We start from the raw sequence: 25,588 nt of genomic DNA on the forward strand, positions 1-25,588 counted from the left end.
TAAAGTTCCAAAATGATCTCCCTTGACTCCATGCCTCACATCCTGGCCACAATGGATGTGGTCTCGCATAGCCTTGGGCATCTCTGCCCCTGTGGCTTGGCAGGGAAAGTCCCTCTCCTGGCTGCTTTCACAGGCTGGCATTGAGTGCCTGCAGCTTTTCCAGGCGTGTGGTGCAAACTGTCAGTGGATCTGCCATTTTGGGGTTTGGAGGATGGTGGCCTTCTTCTCATAGCTCCACTAGTCAGTGGCACGCTGGAGACTCCATGTGGGTGCTCTGACCCCATATTTTTCTTTTACATTGCCTTAGAAGAGGTTCTCCATGAGGGTTCTACCATTGCAGCTAACTTCTGCCTGGACATCCAGGTGTTTCCATCCATACTCTGAACTCTAGTTGGAGGTTCCCAAACCACAATTCTTGACTTCTCTGTACCCATAGGCTCAACATGACATGGAAGCTTCCAAGGCTTGGGGCTTGCACCCTCTGAAGCCATGACATGAGGTGTACCTTGGCTCCTTTTAGCCATAACTGAAGCTGCTAGGATGCAGTCCTGAGGCTGCACATAGCAGAAGGGCTGGAAACCTGATCTAGAAAACAATTTTTCCTCCTAGGCCTCTGGGCCTATAATGGGAGGGATTTCTGTGAAGGTCTCTGACATTCCCTGGAGACATTTTCTTTATTGTCTTGGTGATTAATGTTGGGCTTTTCATTACTTATGCAAATTTCTGCAGATGATCTAAATTTCTCCCAGAAAATGGGTTTTTCTTTGTTATTGTATCCTCAGGCTGCAAAATTTCCAAACTTTTATGCTCTGCTTCCTCTTGAATGATTTGCCACTCAGAAATTTCTTGTACTACAAATCCCAAATAATCTCTCTTAAATTTCAGGTACCACAAATATTTAGGGCAGGGGCAAAAAACCACCAGTCTCTTTGCTAAAGCACAGCAAGAGTTACCTTAGCTCCATTTCCCAAAAAGTTCCTCATCTCCATCTGAGACCACCTCAGCCTGGACTTCATCGTTCATATCACTATCAGCATTTTGATCAAAACCATTCCACAAGTCTCTAGGAAGTTCCAAACTTTCCCACATCTTTGTGTCTTCTGAGCCCTCCAAGTTTCTAGCAAGTTCCAAACTTTCCCACATTTTCCTGTCTTCTTCTGAGTCTTCTAAATGGTTTCAACCTCTGCGTCTTACCCAGTTCCAAAGTTGTTTCCAGGTTTTTGGCTATCTTTACAGCAATGTTCCACTACCCAGTACCAGTTGAACTATATTAGTTCATTCTTATGCTACTAATGAAGACATACCTGAGGCTGGGTAGTTTATAAAGGACAGAAGTTTAAAGTTTAATTGACTCAGAGTTCAGTATGGCTGGGGAGGTGTCAGGAAGCTTACAATCATGGTGGAAGAGGAAGCAAACATGTCTTTCTTCACATGGTGGCAGGAGAGAGAAGCAAGAGTGCCCAGCAAAGGGGGAAGCTCCTTATAAAACCATCAGATCTCATCAGAACTAACTCACTATCATGACAACAAGATGGGGCAACTGCTTCTATGATCCAATTATTTCCACTTGGTCCCTTCAACAACATATTGGGATTATGGGAACTACAATTCAAGATGAGATTTAGGTAGGAGCATACCCAAACCATATCAATGTACAAAGATTCTGATTTCCTCACATTTTCATGGACACTTACCTTTGGCCATCCTGATAGGTTTGAGGTGATATATCATTGTGGGTTTAACTTATATTTCTTAAAATATTAGTCACTGAGCATGTTTCATATCCCTGCTGGCCATTTGTATGACTTCTTTGGAGAAATGTGTTTTCACATCTTTAGCCGTTTTTAATTGATCTATTAGCTTTTTGTTCTTGAGTTATAGAAATTCCTCACATATTTTGAAGATTAACCACTTGTTAGATATATAGTTTGAAATGTTTCCTTTCATTATGCCAGTTGCCTTTGTACTCTGTAGGTTGTTTCCTTTACTGTGCAGAAGCTTTTTAGTTTCATGTAGCCTCACTTGTCTATTTTTATTTTTGTTGCCTGTGTTTTGATGTCGTATTCATGAAATCATTGACCAGGCCAATGTCATAAAGATTTTCCTTATGTTTTATTCTGGGAGGTTTACATTTTTAGGTCTTACATTTAAGCCTTTAATCAACTTTGAGTTTTCTGTAATGGTATAAAGTCAGGATACAATGTTCTTATTTTGCATATTCTAGTTTACCCAACACCATTTGTTGAGGGTGCTATACTTCACCCATTTTTTTTTACATACTTTTTGAAGATCAGTTGACTGTATGTATACATTTGGATTTATTTCTAGGCTCTCTATTTCATGACATTAGTCTGTGTGCCTGAATTTAAACAACCACCACACTGTTTTAATTAGTGAAGTTTTCTAACATATCCTGAAATCAAAAATCGTAATGCCTCCAGCTTTGTTCTTCTTTCTTGGGATTGATTTGGCTACTTATGATCTTCTGCGGTTCCATATTGTCTTAGTCTATTCAGGTTGCTATAACAAAATACCATAGACTGGACAGCTTATAACAACAGAAATTTATTTTTTCCAGTTATGAATGCTGGGAAACACAAGATGAAGTTGCTCGTAGATCTGGTGTCTGGTGAGATTCTGCTTCATTTATGTTGCCTTCTTGCTGTGTCCTAATGTGGTGGGAGGGTTGAACAAGTTTATATGGGTCTATTTTATAAGAGCACTGTATTAGTCCATTTTTATACTGCTATAAAGATGCCATCTAAAACTGGGTAATTGATGAAGGAAAGAGGTTTAATTGAATCACAGTTCCACATGGCTTGGGAGGCCTCCAGAAACTTAAAATCATGGAAGAAGGCAAAGGGGAATCATGGCACGTCTTACAGGGTACCAGAAAAGAGAGTGAGCAAAGGGCAAGTGTCATACTTTTAAATCATCAGATTATTTGAGTGCTCACTCACTATCACAAGAACAGCATGGGGGAAACTATCTTCATAATCTAATCATCTTCCACCAAGTTCCTCCCTTGACATGTGGGGATTACAATTTGAGATGAGATTTGGGTACAGATGCCAATCCAAAGCATATCAGGCACTAATTCCATTGATGAAGCCTCCAGTCTCACCTCCCCCAAACCCTGCTCCTAAAGCCATCATATGAGTGATTAGTTTCAACATAAATTTTGGGAGGACATAAACATTCAGACTGTGTGTTAGTTTGTTCTCATACTGCTAATAAACACATGTCCAAGACTGGGAAATTTATAAAGGAAAGAGGTTTAATTGACTCACAGTTCAGCATGGCTGGGGAGGCCTCAGGAAACTTACAATCATGGTGGAAGGGGAAGCAAACATGTCCTTCTCCACATGGTAGGAGGAAGGAGAAGTGCTGAGCAAAATGAGGAAAACCTTCTTATAAAACCATCAGATCTCATGAGAACTCACTATTATAAGAACAGCATGGGGGTAACCACCCCTTTGATTCAATTACCTCCTACTGAGTCTCTTCCACAACACATGGGTTTATGGGAACTATAATTCAAGATGAGATTTGAGTGGGGACACAGCCAAACCACATCAGATGATAATATATAGGAACAGTAGAATTAATTTTCTATTTCTATAAAAAAAGTCATTGGTATTTTAATATAGAATTCATTGAATGTGTAGATCACTTTGAGTTTTCTGTTTCTTTCTTGTGTTTTCTTTGTCTGACTTTGATATCAGCATAATGCTAGTCTCATAAAATGACTTTCAATGTGTGTTCTGGCCTTAAATTTTATAAGCATTTGAGAAGGATTGGTGTTAATCTTCTTTAAATGTTTGCTAGAATTCAACAATGAAGCCACTTGTTCTCGTCTTTTCTTTGTTGGGAGGCTTTTCACTATTGATTCAATTTCCATTCTAATTATAAGGTTTGTTTAGACTTTCTATTTCTTCATATTTAGTTTTGGCTGGGTGCATGTTTTTGGAATTTATGCATTTATTCTAGGTTATTCAGTTTGTTGGATAACCCATGTTTTTCAAAGTGGTCTCATAATTATTTTTATTTCTGTGGCATCAGTTATAATGTCTTTTCATTTCTGATTTTATTTATTTGAATCTTCTTTGTTCTTAGTATGTGTAGCTAAAATTCTGTGCATTTTGTTTCTCTTGTAAAAAAATTTTTTTGTTGATTTTTCCCCCTTTTTTAAAAATTTATTTCTGCTATAAACTTTGTTATTTCCTGTCTCCTGCTAAAATTGGGCCTAGTTTCCCTCAGCATTATTTTTGCTGCATCTCATAAGCTTTTGTAGATTTGTTTTTGTTTGTCTCAAGGTATTTTACCATTAAAAAAATTTTTTTTGACTCAGTGAAGAATAGTTGCTCAAGAGCATGCTGTTCAATTTACACATATTTGTGAATTTCCCAGTTTTTCTTTTGCTATTTATTTCTAGTTACATTCTCTTATGGTCAGAAAAGATGTTTGATTTATAACTTCAGTCTCCTTAAGAGACTTGTTTTGTGATCTAACAAGTGATCCACCCTGAAGAAAAATCAGTGTGCACTTTAGAAAAATCTGTATTCTGTTGCTGTTGGGAGGAATGGTCTGCATATGTCTGTAAAATCTATTTAGTCTATAGTTTTATTCAAGTCCTCTGTTGCCTTATTGATCTTGTGTTTGGATATCCTATTCATTACTGAAAGTGTGATATCGAAGTCTACTATTATTGTATTACACTCTATTTCTCTCTTCACTTCCATTAATGTTTGCTTTATATGCTTAGGTACTCTGATATTGAGTGCATATATGTTTATACTTGTTATATTTTTCCATTTGACTGTACCTTTTATTATCATACAACATCCTTTCTTATATCTTTTGACAGTTTTTGACTTAAAGTCTGTGTTGATTGATTTAACAGAGAACAATATCTCTATTCTCTTTTGGTTACCATGTACATGGAATATCTTTTTTCAACCATTTACTTTCAGTCTATGTATGTCCTTAAATATAAAAGGTTTATTGTAGACAGAGTATAGTTAGGTCTTATTATTTTTAAAATCCATTTAGCCACTGTATCCTTTCGCTTGGAGAGTTTAATTCATTTATATTTAAAGCAATTATGCTTAGGAAGTATTTGTTATCGCCATTGTGTTGTTTTCTGTGAGTTCTATAGTTCTTTTATCTTTTTCTCTCTTTTTATCTTCCTTTATGTTTCATTAATTTTTTGAAATTGATATGCTTGGACTTGGATTTTCTTTTGTGTAAATTTTATAGATCATTTTCATAGTTTGAGACTTACATATCTTATTCTTCTGTTTTAAACTGATAAATCTAGTGGCAATAAGCTCTGTTTTTGCCTCAAAAGTCTTTACTGCTTCTTCATTCTTTAAGGATGTTTTTTTGGTTGGCAGTTACTTTCTTTCAGCACTTTGTATATAGCAACACAACTTTTATAGTTTGCCAGGTTTCTGCTGAAAAATCCACTAATGGTCTCATGAAGCTCTCTTGTATGTGACAAGTAACTTTTCCCTTGTTGCTTTCAAAATTCTGTGTTAATCTTTTGAAAACTTCGTTATAATATATGTTGGTGTTGGGTTCTTTATATTTAGCTTATTTGGTGTCTTTTGGGCTTCTTGAATCTGGATTCCTGATTCCTTCCACAGATTCTGAACATTACTCACCATTATTTATTTGAATAAGCTGGTCGTTTCTCTCTCTCTCCTCCTTGTTGGCATCCCATAATGTATATGTATGTCAGCTTGATGCTGTTTCCTAAGTCCCTTTAGGCTTCTGCCCTTCTTTTCATTTCATTCTTTATTTCCAATGAACTATCTTTAACTTTGTCTTTCTTCTGCTTTATCTAGTCTCCCATTGAACATCTGTAGTAAATTTTTTATTTCGGTTAGTGCTTTTCTCAGTTTTATGATTTCTCTTTGGTACTTTTTTTTTTTTTTTTTTTTTTACATTTTCTGTCTCTTGATTTTCTCACTACATTCATATGTTATCTTCCTCAGTGAACATCTTTATGACAGTTATTTTAAATTTCCTGTCAGGTAAATTTCATAAATCTATTTCATTTGGATTTGTTTCTTGAGATTTATCTTGTTTATTTTTTTGAAAAAATCTTTGCTTAATTCTTCATTTTACTTGAATCTCTTTGTTAGCGATGTGCACATTGGAAAAAAAGGGGCAACTTTCCCAGTCTTCACGGACTAGTCTTGTATGGAGAAGACCCCCAACAATGAACCTGGTCAAACATTCTGGGTCTCTTACCAACTACCTTTCTCCATGGGGAGAAGTAGGTAGCTGGTTTTTGTCTGCTTACTCTGTACTGAGCCAGTGGTGCAGAGCTATGGACTATACCATCCCAAGCTACCATCTTCATTTTCTCCTAGGTGGCTAGTCTGTGCTGATCCCAGCAGAGTTTCAAGAATGACAAGTATGTTGCCAGGTTTTTAGGTATCCCAGAGAATTTGGAATATTGAATACATGGATCAATACTTTCCTACCATGGGGGAAAGCTGAGAGCTGAGATTCTTTTTGTCTCATTATTCTGTGTTGTGCAGGAGAGAGGACCTACGATGTCCACAAGTCCAAGCTGTTGTTCTCATTTTCTCAGGCAAAACTAGACTGTACCAGAACTGTTAGAGCTCCAGGATTGGAAATACAGAAGCTAGTCCTCTGGGAAGCTCTCTCAGAAAAGTAGGGGCTCTGGATGTGTGGAATAAATCTTCACCTCGCCCTAGAGAAGCTTGGAGCTAAGAGGTCTCTTCCTGCATCCATGACATTATGACACAGGTAGGTACTCTAGCGAGAGGGTGTTGTAAATCTCCCTACTGTCTTTGGTTAATGTGGTTTCATATTCTCTTAAAGAGCAGAAGCCTTCCAATTGGTTTCAGAATTTCTCACAAAGGAAATTTGTCTGTAAATTGTTGCCAAATTAGGATGTTTTGGGGTGCAAAAAATGTTAATTTTCAAACATTTGACTTCATTGCAAAATATTATAATTTGACTTACTGTATTTTCTTGAGTCTTACTGAGGATGGTGATTTTAAAAAATATCCGTGTTTTCTTAGGTTATATATGTTTTTCCCTTGGTCAGTTTTCCTATTTATTTATCTTGTTATATGTGTTTTGAGTCAAGTACATCCCCCTGCCCTCTGCTCATCAAATGTCTAGAGATTCCTTTTTGCTAATTCATCTAAGAGTGAAAGAACTATATGTTTTGTATAAGCGGAGATTTGAAAACTGACTCGTTTTACTTTAGAATGAGTGCACATTAATTTATAAAACTTTAAGCAGTAGAAATTGGAATGCATCACTTTGGATGCCATATCCATAGTAATTTCCTAATTTCTGTCCACACATTTTATTCCATTCATTTAGCAAATGCAAAAACTGTTCAAATTCAGGTAGTTGAAAGACTCTTAAGACTTCACAGAGTATACTCAGGCAAGGCTTAAAAAAAAATAAAGGCAATTCTGTATAATAGAAGAAATAAAAGGCAGGCAATTATTAAAAGGGCTGAGATTTGTAGGTACATCACACTCAAATATTTTCTCAGTTGTGCAGGACATGCTTCATTTTCACATGACAAACTACTGAGATGTGTACAAGATATCTTGGTTTCAGGTGAACCATGGCACAATGAATGAATGGTCGTTTATACCTCACTGGGAGGCATTCTGGAGATACTCATAGAGCTATATTCATCTAACTGCAAATTAACCTGCTTTATGCAACACAAAGAACCGCCTGAATTTTAGCTTAAAATAAATACCTGGTTGTCAATCATTCTGTGTGGGTGTTGAATGTTAGTAGATGGTATTTTAAATAAACTATGTTTCAGTCCTAATTTTTATTTCCAGTCTACAGTCTTTCAGCATATATGAGTCCAGAGCTTCTACAGCATTTGGCAGACAGTTTGGCTCCTCACTCAAAAGAAGTTCCGACAGGATGAATTCTTGCTTATCTTTCCTTTGTTTTGTTTGACTTCTTTTCAACCTTTTCCGGTTTTCCAGAATTTTGTTGCAATCTAAATATTAGTGAATCAGTGTTCTTTTAACTTATTTTCATTTTAATAAATCCATTTAGACATACGAAAGTAATGAATATGGTCAGTCTTCTATCTTGAATAGGAATTTTGTTTTGCTTTATAAAGTTATTTTATAGTTTTCTTTTTGATTCTGCTTCATATCAGAAAAAGGAATATGTATAAAATGAGAACTCCTCACTACCACTTTAGCAAGGGATGATGCTGTTTATGAAAATCAACATTTGAAATGATGTTTCTTCTATTCCTTAGCAACTGCAGGATATGCTGTACATATGTTAGGCACTAAAATAGGCTTAGTAATGTTAAACTTTAGTATCTTGCCTGGAATCAAATGCAACATTGTTTTTTAAACAAATATTTCAATTTCCAAGTAATAAGATTTGCAAATGAATTTTTAGAACAAAAACTATTTGTTATAAACCATTTGTTAAGTTGGCAGTTTATACCATGTAGCAAGGTTGTTTTAACTGAAAAATAATTTCTGTAATAATCTGTCTAGGTGGGAATCTTAGGTTTCTTTATCATAGGTTTCTTTTATTTACTATAGAGTGTTTTGATATTTAAATCTCATTAATTTATAAGAATTATATAACATTATCAGGCTGTAAGCCATTTGAAATGTTGGCCATTTAGATGTAAATAATTTGTTGTGTCCTTAAACTGATCTATCTATGAAAATATTCAGTCTAGGATTGTTATGGGTAAAGATTCATAGAGCATTTTTTTTTGGTGGATTCTTTTCTTTTGGTTTGTTATATATCAAATAGAGATAAAAGTAAAAACATTATCTACATGTTCTCATTAATTCAAGGTGTGAGATTCCCTGGAAAGAAATACAATTATACCCTAAAGGCAGGCAGATTTCTGAGTCCTAACTTTGCCACTTTGACTGTTTCAGCTATATTCTTCTGTTTATTTTAGATTTCACTCACACAGAGAGACCATCTGTATATAAACCAGGGTCTAAATATTTAACCAAAATTTTAATTTACCATTAGTTAGAATGAAAAATATATTTCTATATATATTTAGTTTATCATTTAAAATTTTGGTTTTATTTACCTGATGTTCAAAGGTTTTTATAAATTTAAATATATATCTATTTATGTCTCTATACATATATTGGAGTAGCCAAAACTATAAGACTAAACTCTAAAATTATAAAAATAACCTTAGGAAAGACAAACACTTGCTTTATGCTACACATCTTGAAATTTAAAAATAATTTTCTCTTGGTGAAATAAAATCAGGAATGAAACAAAGAGTTAAAACATATTTATGAGAGAGTCCTAATTCCTTTAAGGCCATGATTTATATAAACTAAATGTCAAATTAATAGGTTGTTGTTTGTGAAAATGTGTTATGTATAAAGCAAAAAACCTACTTACTGCTATTCCCTAATCCTTCTCTGCCTCTCTTACATGGCCCACTGTGAGTGTAAATTTCTATTTTTAGATTTTTTAGTTTTATACAAACATGTATATATATCATTTTTGTACAAAATTAGGATCATAATATATATATTATTCCACTCACATTTTTTACTTGATATTTCTTACACATCTTCTCATATTAGTACTTATCTATCTTCTTTTAGTTTTTAACAGCTTTATTAAGGGACAATTGACACAATAAGTTGCACAAGTTTCAAGTGTATAATTTGGTAAGTTGTGACTCCTGTGAAATCATCACTACAATCAAGAAATTAAAAGTATTGTTCACTGAAAAGCTTTCTCATTTCACTTTATATCTCTCTGTCCTATATCTTCCCGCAACCAACATTCCCAGGCAACCAGTGAAGTCCTTTTGTTTCTATAGATTCATTTGTGTTTTCTAGAACTTTATCTAAATGGAATCATACAGTACATACTCTTTTTTGTCTGCTGTTTTTTCATTGAGCATAATTTTTCTAAAATTCTTGACTGATGATTGATGTGCATATCAATGGGACATTTCTTATTAATGATAAGTAGAATTTCACTGAATGAATATACCATGATTGGTTTATCCGTCCACTTGGTGAGGGACATTTGCATTATTTTCAGTTTTATAGCAGCTCTGAACATTTCGTTTAAGTCTATGTAAACATATACTTCCATTTATCTTGAGCAAACACCTAGAAGTGGAATATCTGCTTATGTGGTAGGTAAATGTATTCAGTTTTTAGAAGCTGTTAAACAGTTTTCCAAAGTGGTTATATATATGAAAGTTCCGTGTTTTTTTTTTTTAATCCTTTACAGAACTTGATATAGTTAGTCTTTTCAACTTTAGGCATTCTAGCAGTGTGTAATAGTCTATCTTTTCAGTTTTGATTGCATTTCTCTAATCACTAATGAAGTTAAGCAAATTTTCATGAGCATATTTGCTCTCCATACATCTTCTTTGATAAACAGTATGCAAAATTTTCAGAATAAATGTTACTTTCTATTAAAAAAAAGGCTAAGGAATTTATTGGGATGGTGCTGAATCTAGAAATCAATTTTTGGGAGAATATATTTAAACTTCCAATTTATAAACATACTACATCTCTTCATTCGTTTAGGTTTTTCATTCTCTCAACAATGTTTTATAGTTTTCAGTGAATAGGCTTTTAATTTCTTTGTTAGATTTTTTCCTATTTCATAATTTTGATTCTATTTGTTATTGACTTTTAATTTCATTTTTTCTTGATTAATATATAAAAATACACTTTTTATATAATGACCTTGCTAAATTCATTTATTATTCTAATAGTTTTTTTGTAGATTTCATAGGATTTTTGCATAGGTGATCAGATCATTTGCTAATAAGGGCATTTTTATTTCTTTCTTACCAATATGTCCAACTTTGATTCCTTTTTCATGTCTTATTACTTAAGATAGAGAAAGTGAGACTCATTATCCTGTTCATAATCTTAGAGAAATGTTTAATTTTCACAATAAGTATGATGTAAACAATAATTTTTAGTGTGTGTGTACACTTTATCAGGTTAAGAAAGTTTCTTTGTATGCCTAGTTCATTGAGAGTTTTATTAGGTCTGTGAGACACTGTCCAAAGCTTTGTCTTTAATTATTGATATTACTTGGATTTTTAAAGTCTGTTAATATGGTGAATTACATATTGATTGATTTCTAAATGTTAAACCAACCATTTATTCCTAAACCTGGTCATGGTGTATTTTTTTAAAGGAATATTGGCATAAATTTTGCTTTATAGTGACTTTGAATTAGGAATGAGTAATGCTGGATCAAAGAATAAGTTGAAAAGTAATTTCTTCTTCTTTAAATTCTAGTTTTAGTTTAAACTTCAATTTTTAGGATTACATTTTTTCATAAATTTCTGCTAGCATTCAACATTGAGGTTTCATGGGGCTTAATATTTTTTCTGTGAAAAGATTTTTAACTGCAAATTAAAATAGTTAATTGATATAGGGCTTTTAAAGTTATTTATTCTTGACTAAGCTTTGGAAATTTGAGTTTGTCAAGGAATTTGTTGATTTCATCAAAGTTCTTGAATTTATTGGCTCAAAGCTATTAATAATATTCCTTGATGCCACTTCAAATTTTAAAAAATTTAGTAATGTCACTGCTCTCATTCTTCACATTGTTATTTGTGTTTTCTTTTCTTCATGATTAGTCTGACAAGAGGTTTTTCAATTTTATTGGTGTTCTCAAATTTTAATTGGCTTTTTCTATTATTTTCTTGTTTTCCACTGTGTTGTTGACCACTCTGATATGTATTGTTGCTTTCTTCTATATAATTTGGGGTTTGTTTACTATTTCTAGTATCTTTAAGTGAATTACAAGGGCATTGATCTTTACTATTTTTCTGCATTTATTCCTATAATCTTATTTTGCTTTAGCAAAATACTGTCAATTTTGATAGACTGTTTATTTTCATTCAGTTCAACATGTTTTCTAATTCATTTTCTTTTTAAATTTCTTATTTTACCCATGAATTATTTAGAAATGTGGCATTCCCTACACTCACTCCTAATATGTGGAGATTTTTGAAAGTGCTTTCAGTTATTGGTTTCTAATTTAATTCATTTGTGGTCAGAGAACATTGCATGACTTGTATCCTTTTACGTTTATTGAGACTTATTTTATGGCTGAGAATATATTGATATATGTCTATTGTGCACTAGAAAAAGAATGTACAAGGGATGTATATCACCTTATTTGGTGGAGTATTCTACAAATGTTAATTAGATGAAATGGATTGAAATGATGTTTATGTTTTCCATATCCTTATTGGCTTTTGTCTACTCATTTTGTCAACTTTTGAGAGAGTAAGGTTGAAATTTCTTACTACATGCACCTTGTATTTTGAAGCTCTGTCACCAAGTACATAAATGTTAAAATTCTGATGTCCTCTCGGAAAATTGATGCTTTTATTATTACAAAATCATTATACATACTTATATTTATGAAAATAAGATATTTACCTGTATGCTTATAGGGTTACCATTTCTGATGCTCTTCATTCATTTGTATTTACACAGGTTTTAAAACCTAATATCATTTTTTTTTCTGTTTGGAGAACTTTCTTTAATTATTTTGTGTGATACAGAGTTATTTTGCCTTTGTTGAGACATTTTTTACTGGTTTAAAAATTATGGGTTTATTATTTTATTTTCCTTTTAGTGCTTTAAAGATGTTGCATCCTTGTCTTCTAGTCTGCATTTTATTATGATGAGGATACCTTTCACCTTTATTCTTCCTTACGGCTTTTTCTCTGGCTCCTTTTAAGATACTGTCTTATTGATTTGAAGCAATTTGATTATGATATAGATTTATGTAATTTTCTTCATGGTTTCTTTGCTTTTTATTTGTTGAGATTCTTGCATTTGTGTATTTATACTTTTTATCAAATTTGGGAAAAAAATTTGGCCATTATTTCTTCAAATACTTTTTTGAGTCTCTCTCTTTCTGGGACTCTTAATTCAACATATATTTTACTGTTTAAAGATGTCTTACAGCTCACTCATTTTATTTCCTTATTTTCAAATCTTTTTTTTCTCTCTGTGTTTCATTTTAGACAATTTTATTGCTATTTCTTTAAATTCACTAATATTTTATTTGTAGCATCTAGTCTGATATTAAAACTATCTAATGTATTTTCATCCCAGACATTCTAGTTTTTACCTTGAGAGGTTCAATTTTTCAATTTGGTGTTTTTTTTTAAAAAAATCTTTCTTGTCTTTACGAAATATACTCAGTCCTTCCTCACGTTTCCTGAACATAAGAAATTAGTGCAAAATTACATTCGAAAACATTTTTAAGATTGTAATTGTTGAAAAACATAATTGTTCCATGGATAAATCAATTATCTTGATAGTTATAAGCAGTAATCATTTTTAGGAACTTGAGGAATTAACAAAATAAAAAAAAATTGTATGTACCTGAGTTACAAATTAAAAAAGAAATAGAGTTGTAGTAACTGCTTTTATGCCTTTGTCTACTAATTTTATAGTCTGTATTATTTATGGGTCACTTTCAAGTAATTGATTATTCTCCTCAATTTGGGTTGTATATTCCTCCTCCTTTACTTGCCTTGTTATCTTTCAATGAATGCCAACCTTGTGAAGTTTTACCTTTTGGCATATCTTTCTATTTCTGAAACATTATTGAGCCTCATTCTGGGCTACAGTTTATTCTTAAACAGCTTGATCTTTTTGGGTCTTGCTTTATGTTTTGTTAGAAAATTCTCTAGAAACATAAGTTTAGAAGTGACAATTTATTTTCCGCTACAGAATCAAGATTCTTGTTAATAGCACATGTCCTGTTAATTATTAGACTTTCCACTGTGACTTTTGGAAAGAGGCATTATTGCTAACACTTTGTGAAGTCCAGTCACTCTTTCCCAAACTATTTTTAGGTGATTCCCCAGTCATCCCCACAGTCTTGCGTAGTTTCCTTACACCCATGAACTCATTAATATTTAAGTGAAAACTTGATGGGGGAAGATATGTGCATCTTCAGTGTTCTCTCTGTGTATAGCTCTCTCCCTGCTTCCTTGGCTTTTGTGGCCTCCCAGCTCTGTCTTTGGTACAATTCAAGCACAGCCTGGGTTTTTCTCTCCCTGATTCCCTGCATGCAAATTTTTCTCCTGGCAGTAAGCTGGAAGAACCAGAAAGTTCACCTCATCATCTTCACTGCCTAATGTCTAATGTTTTGGGAGCCTCTGTTTCGTGTGTTTCTTTTAGGTTTTAGGTGTTTCAGGTAAAGTAGATGTGGTCATTGTTACTCTTTCTTGGCTGGAAGCAAAGGTCTTCCTTAAGTTTTAATGACTACAAATATGCCACTGTGTTGCTTATATCAAAATGTATTTAGTTGGTTACTGGTTGATGAGCATTAAGATTGTTTCTAGGGTTTTAAAATTATAAGCAATAGGAAATAAAATAATTTCCGTGTCTATATTGTAAAGTTTGATAGAATAAAAATTATTATTTTAGTTGATGAAACAACAAATAATATTTTTCAACCATGTCTAGCTTTAAAAGCTCCAAGTTAGATCTAGAAAAATGTAGAAAGTGCATTTTTAGGAATTATTATAATAACAATCATCCTCCTTTTCTCATAATCCTTAAGTAGGTGAAGGTTATAACAAACAAAGCTATAAACACTAGTGTTTACTAAATGTCTTTATGCAACTTCTTCATTCATTCCTTCATTCAAAAATATCTTTTTGAGTTTCAGTTATTTGAAAGCATTGACACAATTAATAGTATTTTTTTAAAAAGTACATATGGACACTTTATTGATTACAGTCTTCATTACATTTTATATTTATGTTAGACTTTGTAGCTTTTATAAATTTGTTTAAACTTTTCTTTTAAACAAATAAAAGATGTAAACAAAACACATTCAAATATCTAAGAGTTTTACTAATAAAATAATTTTGTTTATAAGTATAATATTACCTATGATAGTAATTGTTTCTTCAATACTAGAATTTGACACTGGAATTTAACCCGAATAATATACCCAATGTAATGAATCTGTGGACATAGTTTTTCTTCACTTAAAAAACATTTCTACTCAACAGAAAATATCATAGTAGTGATTACATAAGTAAATATTATGTGTAGAGTCCTTAATTTTTTCATGGAAATACTTAGAGTATGAAGAAATTTTTCTTCAATGGTTATAACATCCACATTAGATAAAATTTCAAATGCCAACTTTTTCTTCACATTACTCATGGTTCTTATATCTCTATTCCTTACTTCAGAACCACATTATTTTTTAGAAGAGTTGATAATATGTGAACAATATGTTTAAAATGTGACATTATTTCCCATATAATATGTTTGTCATCCATATTTTTTTGAGAAATATCAGAATCAATTACTACTATTATTTTTTGGTTATAGAAATTATTTACTATCTATGCATTTCTTTTCCTAGAAAACACTTCAAGATATGAAAAGGTAAAAATACAGAATGGACAATACTTCAGTACATCACCCTTTATGAAAGGACCATATTTCAAAGATGTGTGCTTCTTAATTAATAAATAGGCTAATAGGATATTGTAGTTAGGCTTATTGGCTTTGCAGTCCAAGCAAACAGTGCCAATTTTTGACTTCATTTTAAAGAAGAACATAGGGTGAATTTGGGACCGGGGTAGATCAGTTTTATGGAACCTGGAACTCTAAGAAAAAAAATATAATTTAAAAAATTGTTATTAAGAATGGTATTTGTTTAGAACGATACAAACTATAACAAAATATTTCACATTTAAAAACCTGGTAAACAATATTAATAAAATATAGAAATTAATAAAATTTTAAAATAATTAACTGCTTGACACACCTCTATTGATTTTATCCCCCTTCTATTTTGATGCATGCTTGTTATTGACTTTCTTTTTTTCTATATGGATATTGAGTTGTTCCAGCACCATTTTTGGAAGATACTTTCTTTTTCTGGTTGAATTTCTCTTGTGTTGTCATAAATGTACTGCATATGTAAAATCTAGTTTTGAACATATTATTCTGTTTCATTGATCCATATGCCTATTCTTCAACATTACCACACTGCATTGATTATTGTAGCTTTACAGAAAGTTCTGAAAAGTTTAGTCTTCTTTTTTTTAAAACAGTTTTAGCTATCATTGGTCCTTTCTTTGCCAACTACAATTTAAAATTATCTTGTCAATTTCTAGGAAGAAACATGCAAGAATTTTTATTGGGATCACATTTAATCTGCAGCTAAATTTTGGGAGAATTGGTATTCTTTACAGCATTTGGTCTTTTTATTTGATGAAAATAATTTATTTCATCACTTATCTAGGTATCTTTTATTGTTCTCAGCATTGTTATGCACTTCTTAGTATATAGGTTTGTATCCCCTGCCCTTACAGGCTTGAAAGTGCCTGGCTTCTCCCTGTATTAGCACCCATTCTGATGTTAGAGCAAAGTTGAGGCCAAGCCTGCATGCTGTCACAGCTGGGCTGGGTGTACACACACTTGGGGCCATGCTAACGTTGGCTTTCTCCAGACTGGACAGCAGTGATCATAGAAGGGAAGCCAAGAGGTTGCTGAGAGCAGCTTGGCCCTGGCCTGCAGACACCCCTTGGCATCTACAGCCTGGACACCATGAACAGCAGTAGAAGGCAGACAGGTTCCTGGGTGGAATGGGAAGGTCCCCAGAGAGTTCACACCTTCAGGCCACTGAGGTCCTGAAAGCTGGGGCCAGGCTGCCAGTCCAGTGGAGCAGAGTGGAAACTTGTGGTGCCTTTTTAGGACCCTCCCATCACCACCCATGGACCAATTGGTGCACACTTCCTCCCCTGTGAGGCCCATAAAGGCCACTGGCTCAGCCAGAGCTGAGCAGGTGTTAGGATGACCAGCTGCAGAGAGGTGCAACCCATTCTAGGGCCTCCTCTCTGCTGAGAGTGCAGAGATGGCAGGACAACCTGCTTGCAGAGACAAGCCACCCACTCTAAGGCCTCTTCTCTGGTGAGAGTTGTTTAGATGATGGGATGATCAGCTGCAGAGGAGCTATGCTCTCTGGTCATAATTGATAGCTATACACTTGTTGGGATGACTTGCCTAGCAGAGAGGAGTAATACCTTCTGCTAGGAGCTGAACACTTGTCAAGACATTCTGGCTGCATAAAGGAGCTGCTCTTTGTGGGTTTCCTCTGAGCTGGTCTATCACTCAGTAAAGCTCTTCTTCATCTTGCTCACCCTCCACTTGCCTGTGTACCTCATTTTTTCCTGGTTTCAGGACAAGAACTTGGGACACAGCGAATGGCAAGGCTAAAAGCTGTAACAGAAGCAGGACTGAGACATGCCCCTTGCTCATCACATTGAGGGTGAAGAGAAGGAAATATCCGTGGCCCTTTGGGCCCACCCCAAGCCAGGGCTGTGACTCCCACTATGGGGCCCTGTGGTTCCTGGTGTCTTCAAGCTTATGGATGCCACTGTGTTCTTTGGTGCCAGCTGTGGAAGCTGCTTGTGGTTCACCTGGTGTGGCCATAAGCTTTCAGAGAACAGCACCCAAATCAGCACCTGGAGCAGCCCACCCTGCTGCAGCAGCTGGTATGTTTGACTGTGCGTAGTGGCTGGACCCCTTGCTCACTCACACAGTCCTTGCTGTTTCATGAGTGACTCGCCCTTGGCAGGTGTGGGACCCAGGCCAGTAGCATGAGCTGAGCACAACCTACCAAGGAAAAATGAGCCCACCGGTGCTGAGCAAAACTTGGGCAAACTGTTGCCAGCCAGAGAGGTTTCTGATCAGAAAAATGACACCCCAAAGATCCTGTAACATTATTTCTAGTGGAAATATTTTTTGCTAATTTTTTAGGATTTTCTATATAGACAGTGATATCAACTGAAAATATTGACATTTTTGCTACTTTTTTTTTTTGAGATGGAGTTTCACTCTTGTTACCCAGGCTGGAGTGCAATGGCATGATCTCGGCTCACTGCTACCTCCGCCTCCTGGGATCGGGCAATTCTCCTGCTTCAGCCTCCTGAGTAGCTGGGATTACAGGCACGTGCCAACATGCCCAGCTAATTTTTGTATTTTTTTTAGTAGAGACGGGGTTTCACCATGTTGACCAGGATGGTCTCAATCTCTTGACCTCGTGATCCACCCGCCTCAGCCTTCCAAAGTGCTGGGATTACAGGCGTGAGCCACCGCGCCCGGCCTTACTTTCTTTTATATCTGGTTGCCTTCCACCCACCTTGCATTCTTTCACTGAATAGAAAATCACTGCCATGTGGAATAGGTGTCAGTAGGTCAGATATCTTTCTCCTTATTTCATCTTAGAAGGAAAATATCTAATATTTCACTGTTCAATATATTAAATGTCAATTTTTGTAGCCTGTCACTTATCACATTGAAGATGTTTCCTTCTGTTCCTAGTTTGCTAAGAGGCTCAGAAATTATAGTGGCTTTTTTTGTCACATGACAGTTTCATTTATTAAATATTTATATAACTTTTTTGGCTTTAAGCTGCAAAAGTAGTGAATTATATCAACAGATTATCATATATTAAATTAATCTTGAGTTGCTGTGATATACTCAACTTGATTATGGTATCTAAGCTCTAAATATTGTTGGATTTGATTTATGTTTTTAAGAATTTATGAATATATTTTTCAGAAAATTTTTGTCTATAATCTATTTTCTTGTAATGTTCTTTTCTTATATTGATAATGAGAAATACTTCATAAGATGAGTAAATGAATTGTTAACTTTCTTTATTTTGTATTCTTAAAAATTTTTGTATAGAAATAGTATAGGTTAGTTTTAAATGCTTACTGAGATTTACTGGTGATGCTGCCTGGGCCTAAAGTACTTTTTATTTATTCCTGTGTGTATGTGTGTGTCTATGTGTGTGTGTGTCTGTGTGTATGTGTATGTGTGTGTGTGGGGGGGTGGGGAGGGGAGCTGAGGATATTTGTTTAATTATAAATTGAGTTTATTTATTGTCTAGATGGCTATTTAGCATTTCTGCTTTTTCTTTAATCAGTTTTGGTGATTTGTGCCTTTAATTTTTTTTCCTCCATTTAATCTAAGTTGTTAAACCTATTGGAATAAAGTTGCTGATGATATTCCATTATTAGACTCTTAGTATTAGCAGTATCTCTGAGGAAGTTTACCTTTTCATTCCTGGAGTTAGAATGTTGTCTTTCTCTTTTTCTCTGTCTCTTTTATGAAAAGTCATTCTAGTGATATATAAATTTCATTAATTTTATCAAAGAACTAACTTCTGGTTTTGTTGATTTTCTCTATTATTTTTCTGTTTATTTTTTCTACTTAAATTTTATTATTTATTTTGTTTATTTATTTTAGGTTCTATTTTTACTGCTTTAAGATTCTAAACTTGGAAACAGAATTCATTGCTTTACATCTTTCTAATTATCTAATGTTGCATTTAAAACTATACATTTCCTTTAAGAATTGAGTTAGATGCATTTCACTAATTTTAATTTGTTGTGCATTTATTGTCTAATTAAATGTGTTTTCTAATTCCTAGGTAATACTATTTTTCCTCAAGTTTTTTGGCAGGTATTATAGCTTTACCAAGTTTTTTATGCTTAGTGTTTGCATAATGAATCTTTTTTAAAACATCCTTTACTTTTAAACTTTTTATACTTTAATATCTACATTTGATTTTTGTAAGTACACAGTTAGGTCTTTTAAATCTGAATTGACAGTCTGTTTTTCTAATGGAAATGTTTTGTTTTTAAAATTTGAGTATAATTATTGACATGCTTGAACTTAAGACTATCATACAGATATTTTATTTCTTTTCTGTCCTTTCTGTTCATTATTCCTTAGTTATATTTTGTCTCTCAACATGTAATAAATATATTTTTAATGTCCCATTTCATCTCATTTTAGTCATTCTTCTTTCCATTTTCCAGGGGTGTTTATTTTTCTTTTCTTTTTTTTTTTTTTTTTTTTTTTTGAGATGGAGTCTCACTCTGTTGCCCATGCAGGAGTACAGTGGCATGATCTTGGCTCACTGCAGTCTCTACCTCTTGAGTTCAAGCGATTCTCCTGCCTCAGCCTCCTGAGTAGCTGTGATGACAGGTGCCCATCACCACGCCCAGCTAATTTTTGGTATTTTTAGTAGAGACAGGATTTCACCATTTTTAGTCAGGATGGTCTCCATCTCCTGACCTTATGATCCACATGCCTTGGCCTCCCAAAGTGCCAGGATTACAAGTGTGAGCCACTGTGCCCAGCCAAAGTTTTTTTTTTTTTTTTTGAGACAGTCTCACTCTGTCACCCAGGCTGGAGTGTAGTGGTGCCATCTCTGCTCACTGCACCCTCTGCCTCCCAGGTTCAAATGATTCTCCTGCCTCAGTCTCCCGAGTGGCTGAGACTACAGGCACATACCACCATGCCAGGCTAACTTTTTATATTTTTAGTAGAGATGGGGTTTCACCATGTTAGCCAGGATGGTCTCAATCTCCTGACCTCATGGTCCCCCTGCCTTGGCCTCCCAAAGTGCTGGGATTAGAGGCATGAGCCACTGCACCCAGCCTGGGTGTTTCTTTAGATAATAAATATCCATTTATAATTTATCATAGTCTACATTATAAAATTCTATTATGACATAAAAATTTAAGAAATTTATGACAACCTATTTTCACTTGTCCCACATTTTACTTCTAAATATTCTATAAACATATTTTTGTTTTTATTTTTCATTTAAATGGCTGTCCTTAAGAAGACAAATATGTAAGTATGGAAATAATAATTTCAAAGGCCTCTAATAATTAGAGACCAATTTACCTTTTATGCTGTTCTCCATTTTTTCTTATATACTAGATTTCTATGTAACATCAGTATCTTTTGGCCTATAGAAATGCTTTTAATTTTTTTATGGTAGAGATCAATTCTTTCAGGTTTTTATTCTCTAAAAATGACTAATGAGTTGAAATGTTTACCGAAAAAACTGACAAAGTAAAAACAAATATTGTTTCATAGGCTTCTTGGAAAAAGGCACTCACACTTCTACAAGGAGTAGAAAAACAGTGGAACTACACAAATCAAATTAAAAATTTTTTATCCTCGGTCTTAAATATTAAATATCTTTGGATCTATAAGAAAATTTAAATGTGTGTAAAGATATATCCACAGGGGTGCACATGGCAGCTTTATTATTATTGTCTTACTATCTTTTATTGGAGTGAATCGTTTTTTAACTTTTATTTTAAGTTCTGGGATACATATTCAGGTTTGTTACATGTGAAACCTGTGTCATGGGAGTTTGTTGTATAGATTATTTTATTACCCAGGTATTAAGCCTAGTACCCATTGTTTATTTTTACTGATCTTCTCCCATCTTCCTCCAATAGGCTCCAGCATACATTGTTTCTCTCTCTGTGTCCATGTATCTCATAATTTAGCTCCCACTTTTAAGTGAAAACATGTGGTATTTGGTTTTCTGTTCCTGTGTTAGTTTGCCAAGGATAATGGCTTCCAGCTCTATCCATGTTCCTGCAAAGGACATGATCTTATTCTTTTTATGGCTGCATAGTATTTCATGGTGTATATATACCACATTTTCTTATCCAGTCTATCATTGATGGGCATTCCATGTCTTTGCTATAGTGAATAGTGCTGTAATAAACATATGTGTACCTGTATCTTTATAATAGAATGATTTATATTCCTTTGGGTATATACCTAGTAATGAGATTGCCGGGTTGAATGATATTGTTGTCTTTAGGTCTACAAGGAATCACCGCCCTGTCTCCTGCAATGGTTGAACTGATTTGCACTACCACCAACAGTGTATTAAGTGTTCCTTTTTCTCCACAACCTCACAAGCATCTGGTTTTTTTTTGTTTGTTTATTTTTTCATTTTAATGACAGCCATTCTGACTGGCATAAGATCGTATCTCATTGTGGTTTTGCTTTGCATTTCCCTAAAGATCAGTGATCAGTGATGTTGGGATTTCTTCATATGCTTGTTAGTTGCATGTATGTCTTCCTTTGAAAAGAATCTCATGTTATTTGCCTACTTTTTAATAGGATTGTTTGTTTTATTCTTGTAAATTTGTTTAAGTTCTTTATAGATGATGAATATTAGACCTTTGTTAGATACATCGTTTAGAAAAAAATTTCTCCCATTCTGTAGGTTGTCTGTTTAATCTGATGATAGTTTTGCTGTACAGAAAAGCTCTTTAATTAGATCCCATTTGTCAAATTTTGATTTTTCTGCAATTGTTTTTGGTGTCTTCGTCATTAAATCTTTTCCTGTACCTATGGCCAGAATGGTATTGTCTAGGTTGCCTTCCAGGGCATTTATAGTTTTGGCTTTTACATTTGATAAGGCTTTAATCAATCTTGAATTAATTTTTGTATATGGAGTAAGAAAGAAGTCTGTTCAGTCTTCTGCATATGGCTAGCCAGTTATCCCAGCATCATTTATTGAATAGGGAATCCTTTCCCCATTGCTTGCTTTTGTCAAGTTTGTTGAAGATCGGATAATTGTAGGTGTGCGGTCTTATTTCTGAGTTTTCTGTTCTGCTCCACTGGCTTTTGTGTCTGTTTTCGTATCAATATTATGCTCTTTTGGTTACCATATTCCTGTGGGACAGTTTGAAGTCAGGAAGGGTGATGACTCCAGCTTTGTTCTTTTAGCTTAGGATTGCTTTGGCTATTCAGGCTCTTTTTTTGCTTCTGTATGAATTTTAGAATAGTTGTAGGTATGTGGTCTTATTTCTGGGGTTTCTATTTTTTTTCCATTGGTCTGTTTTTGTACCAACACCATGCTGTTTTGGTTGCTGTATCCCTGCAGGATAGTTTGAAGTCAGGTAGTGTAATGCTTCCAGCTTTCTTTTTTTTTATTAGAATTGCTTTGGCTATTCATGCTCTCTTTTGCTGACATGTGAATTTTAAAATAGTTTACTCCAGTTCTGTGAATAGTCTCAATGGTGGTTCAAGAGGAATAACACTGAATCTGTAAATCGCTTTGGGCAGTATGTCCATTTTCACGATATTGATTCTTATCCATATGCATAAAACATTTTTCCATTTCTTTGTATTATCTCTGATTGTTTCAAGCAGTGATTTATACTTTTCCATGTAGAGATCTCTCAAATTCCTGGTTAGCTATATTCCTAGGCATTTTATTCATTTTGTGGCAGTTATGAGTGGGAGTTTGTTTCTGATTTGACTCTTGGCTTGACTGTTGTTGGCGTGTAGGAATGCTGGTGATTTTTGCACATTAATTTTGTATTATAACAATTTGCTGAAATTATCAGATTAAGAAGCTTTTGGGCTGAGACTATATGGTTTTCTATATATATAGGATCACTTTGTCTGCAAACAGAGATAGTTTGACTTCCTTTCTGTTTGGATGCCCTTTATTTGTTTCTCTTGCCTGATTGCCCTGTTGGAGCCGGGGCCTGAAGGCCGTGAGCAAGCCTCTGAGTGTGCTGCACTCTGGGAAAGGCCTGCTCCTCCAGCAGATGGTCAGAACTTCCATTACTATGTTGAATAGGAGTGGTGAGAGAGGCCATCCTGGTCTTGTGCCAGTTTTCAAGAGGAATGCTTCCAAGTTTATCCCATTCAATATAATGTTGGCTATGGATTTGTCATATGTGGCTCTTATTATTTCAAGATATGTTGTTTCAATACGTTGAGAATTTTTTTTAACATAAATGAATGTTGACTTTTATCGAAAGACTTTTCTGCATCTATTTAAATAATAGTGTTGTTTTGTCTTTAGTTCTGTTTATGTAATGAATCACATTTATTGATTTGAGTATGTTGAACTAAGCTTGCATCAGGGGATAAAACCTACTTGATCATGGTGGATAAGCTTTTCAGTGTGCTGCTGGATTTGCTTTGCCAGTCAGTATTTTGTTGAGGATTTTTCTATCAATGTTCAGCAAGGATATTAGCCTGTAGTTTTATTTTTTTTTTTGTATCTATGACAGGTTTTGGTATCAGGGTGATGCTGGCTTCATAGAGAGTTAGGGAGAAGTTCTTTTCCTTAATTTTGGAATATTAAGAAATGCTACCAACTCTTCGTTGGACATCTGGTAGAATTCAACTGTGAATCTATCTGGTCCTAGGCTTTTTTTTTTTTTTTTTTTTTTTTTTATTGGTAGGCCATTTATTACTGCCTTGATTTTAGAGCTCATTATTAGTTTGTTCAGGGATTCCATTTGTTCCCAGGTCAGGTCAGTGTTGGGAGGGTGTATGTGTCCAGGAATTTTATCCATTTCTTCTAGATTTTTTACTTTATGTACATAGGGGTGTTCATAATATTCTCTGATGTTTGTTTATTTCTGTAGGGGTCAGCAGTAATATCTCTCTGTTGTTTCTGATTGTGTTTATTTGAATCTTTTCTCTTTTCTTTATTTATCTAGCTAGTGGTCTATTTTATTAATTTTTCCAAAAACAAGCTCCTGGATTTGTTGATTGTTTGAATGGTTTTTTCTTTCTCATCCTCCTTCAGTTCAGCTCTGATTTTGGTTATTTCTTATCTTCTGCTAGATTGAAATTTATTTGATCTTGATCCTCTAGTTCTTTGAGATGTGATGTTAGGTTGTTAACTTGATAACTGTGTAACTTTTTGATGTATGCATTTAGTGCTATAAATTTCCCTCTTAACACTGCCTTGGTTCTAGAGATTCTGGCATCGTTGTTCTCATTAGTTTCAAAGAACTTCTTGATTTCTGTCTTAATTTCATTAATTTTGCAAAAGTCATTCAGGATGGGTTAATGGTTTTGAGTGAATTTCTCAGTCTTGATTTTGAATTTGATTGTGCTGTGTTTTGAGAAACTGTTATGATTCAGCTCTTTGCATTTGCTGAGGTGTATTTTACTTTCTATGATGTGATCAACTTTAGACCATGTGGTGAAGAGAAGAATGTATATTCTATTGTCTTGGAGGTGAGGGTTCTGTAGTTATCTATCAGGTCCATTTGATCCAGTGCTGAGCTCAGGTCCTGAATATCTTTGTTAATTTTTTGTCTTGATCATCTGTCCAATATTGTTAATGGAGTGTTAAAGTCTCCTGCTGTTATTATGTGGGAGTCTAAGTCTGTTTGAAAGTCTCTAAGAACTTGTTTTATGAATCTGGGTGCTCCTATGTTGAGTGCATATATATTTAGGATAGTTAGATCTTCCTGTTGTATTGGATCCTTGACCATTATGTAATGCCCTTCTTTGTATTTTTGGCCTTTGTTGTTCTTAAGTCTGTTTCATCAGAAACTAAAATTGGAACCCCTGCTTTTCTCTTTTTCATTTGCTTGGTAGGCTTTTCTCCACCCCTTTATTTTAAGCCTGTGTGTGTCACTGCATGTGAGATGGGTCTCGTGAAGACAGCATTCCAGTGGGCCTTGATTCTTTATCCAGCTTGTCACTCTGTCTTTTAATTGAGGGAATTTAGCCTGTTTGCACTGATAGTAAGCATTGATACGTATGGATTTTTATTTTGTCATCATGACGTTAATCTGGTTGCTTTGCTGATTTGTTTATGTGGTTGCTTTATAGTGCCACTGGTCTTTGTACTTCAGTGTATTTTGTAGGGACTTTCCTTTCCATATTTAAGGAAGGTCTGGTAATAACAGATT

General features: G+C 34.2%; 1 long non-coding RNA gene across 16 annotated transcripts in view; it reads left to right on the plus strand.

Moving 5' to 3' along the window:
- Positions 1-25,588, plus strand: part of LOC128928421 (uncharacterized) — a 257,323-nt gene that overhangs the window by 36,066 nt on the left and 195,669 nt on the right. For 12 of the 16 annotated variants that reach the window (XR_013524031.1, XR_013524030.1, XR_013524029.1 and 9 more), the window contains exons 2-3: positions 2,579-2,629; positions 6,605-6,783. This is a non-coding gene — a long non-coding RNA (uncharacterized LOC128928421). The remainder of the gene's footprint in view (positions 1-2,578; positions 2,630-6,604; positions 6,784-25,588) is intronic. The other 4 variants (XR_013524026.1, XR_013524037.1, XR_013524035.1 and 1 more) reach the window with 1 other exon arrangement.

This window comes from Callithrix jacchus, chromosome 11, assembly GCF_049354715.1.
Source record: "Callithrix jacchus isolate 240 chromosome 11, calJac240_pri, whole genome shotgun sequence".
Classification (NCBI taxonomy): Eukaryota; Metazoa; Chordata; class Mammalia; order Primates; family Cebidae; genus Callithrix; species Callithrix jacchus.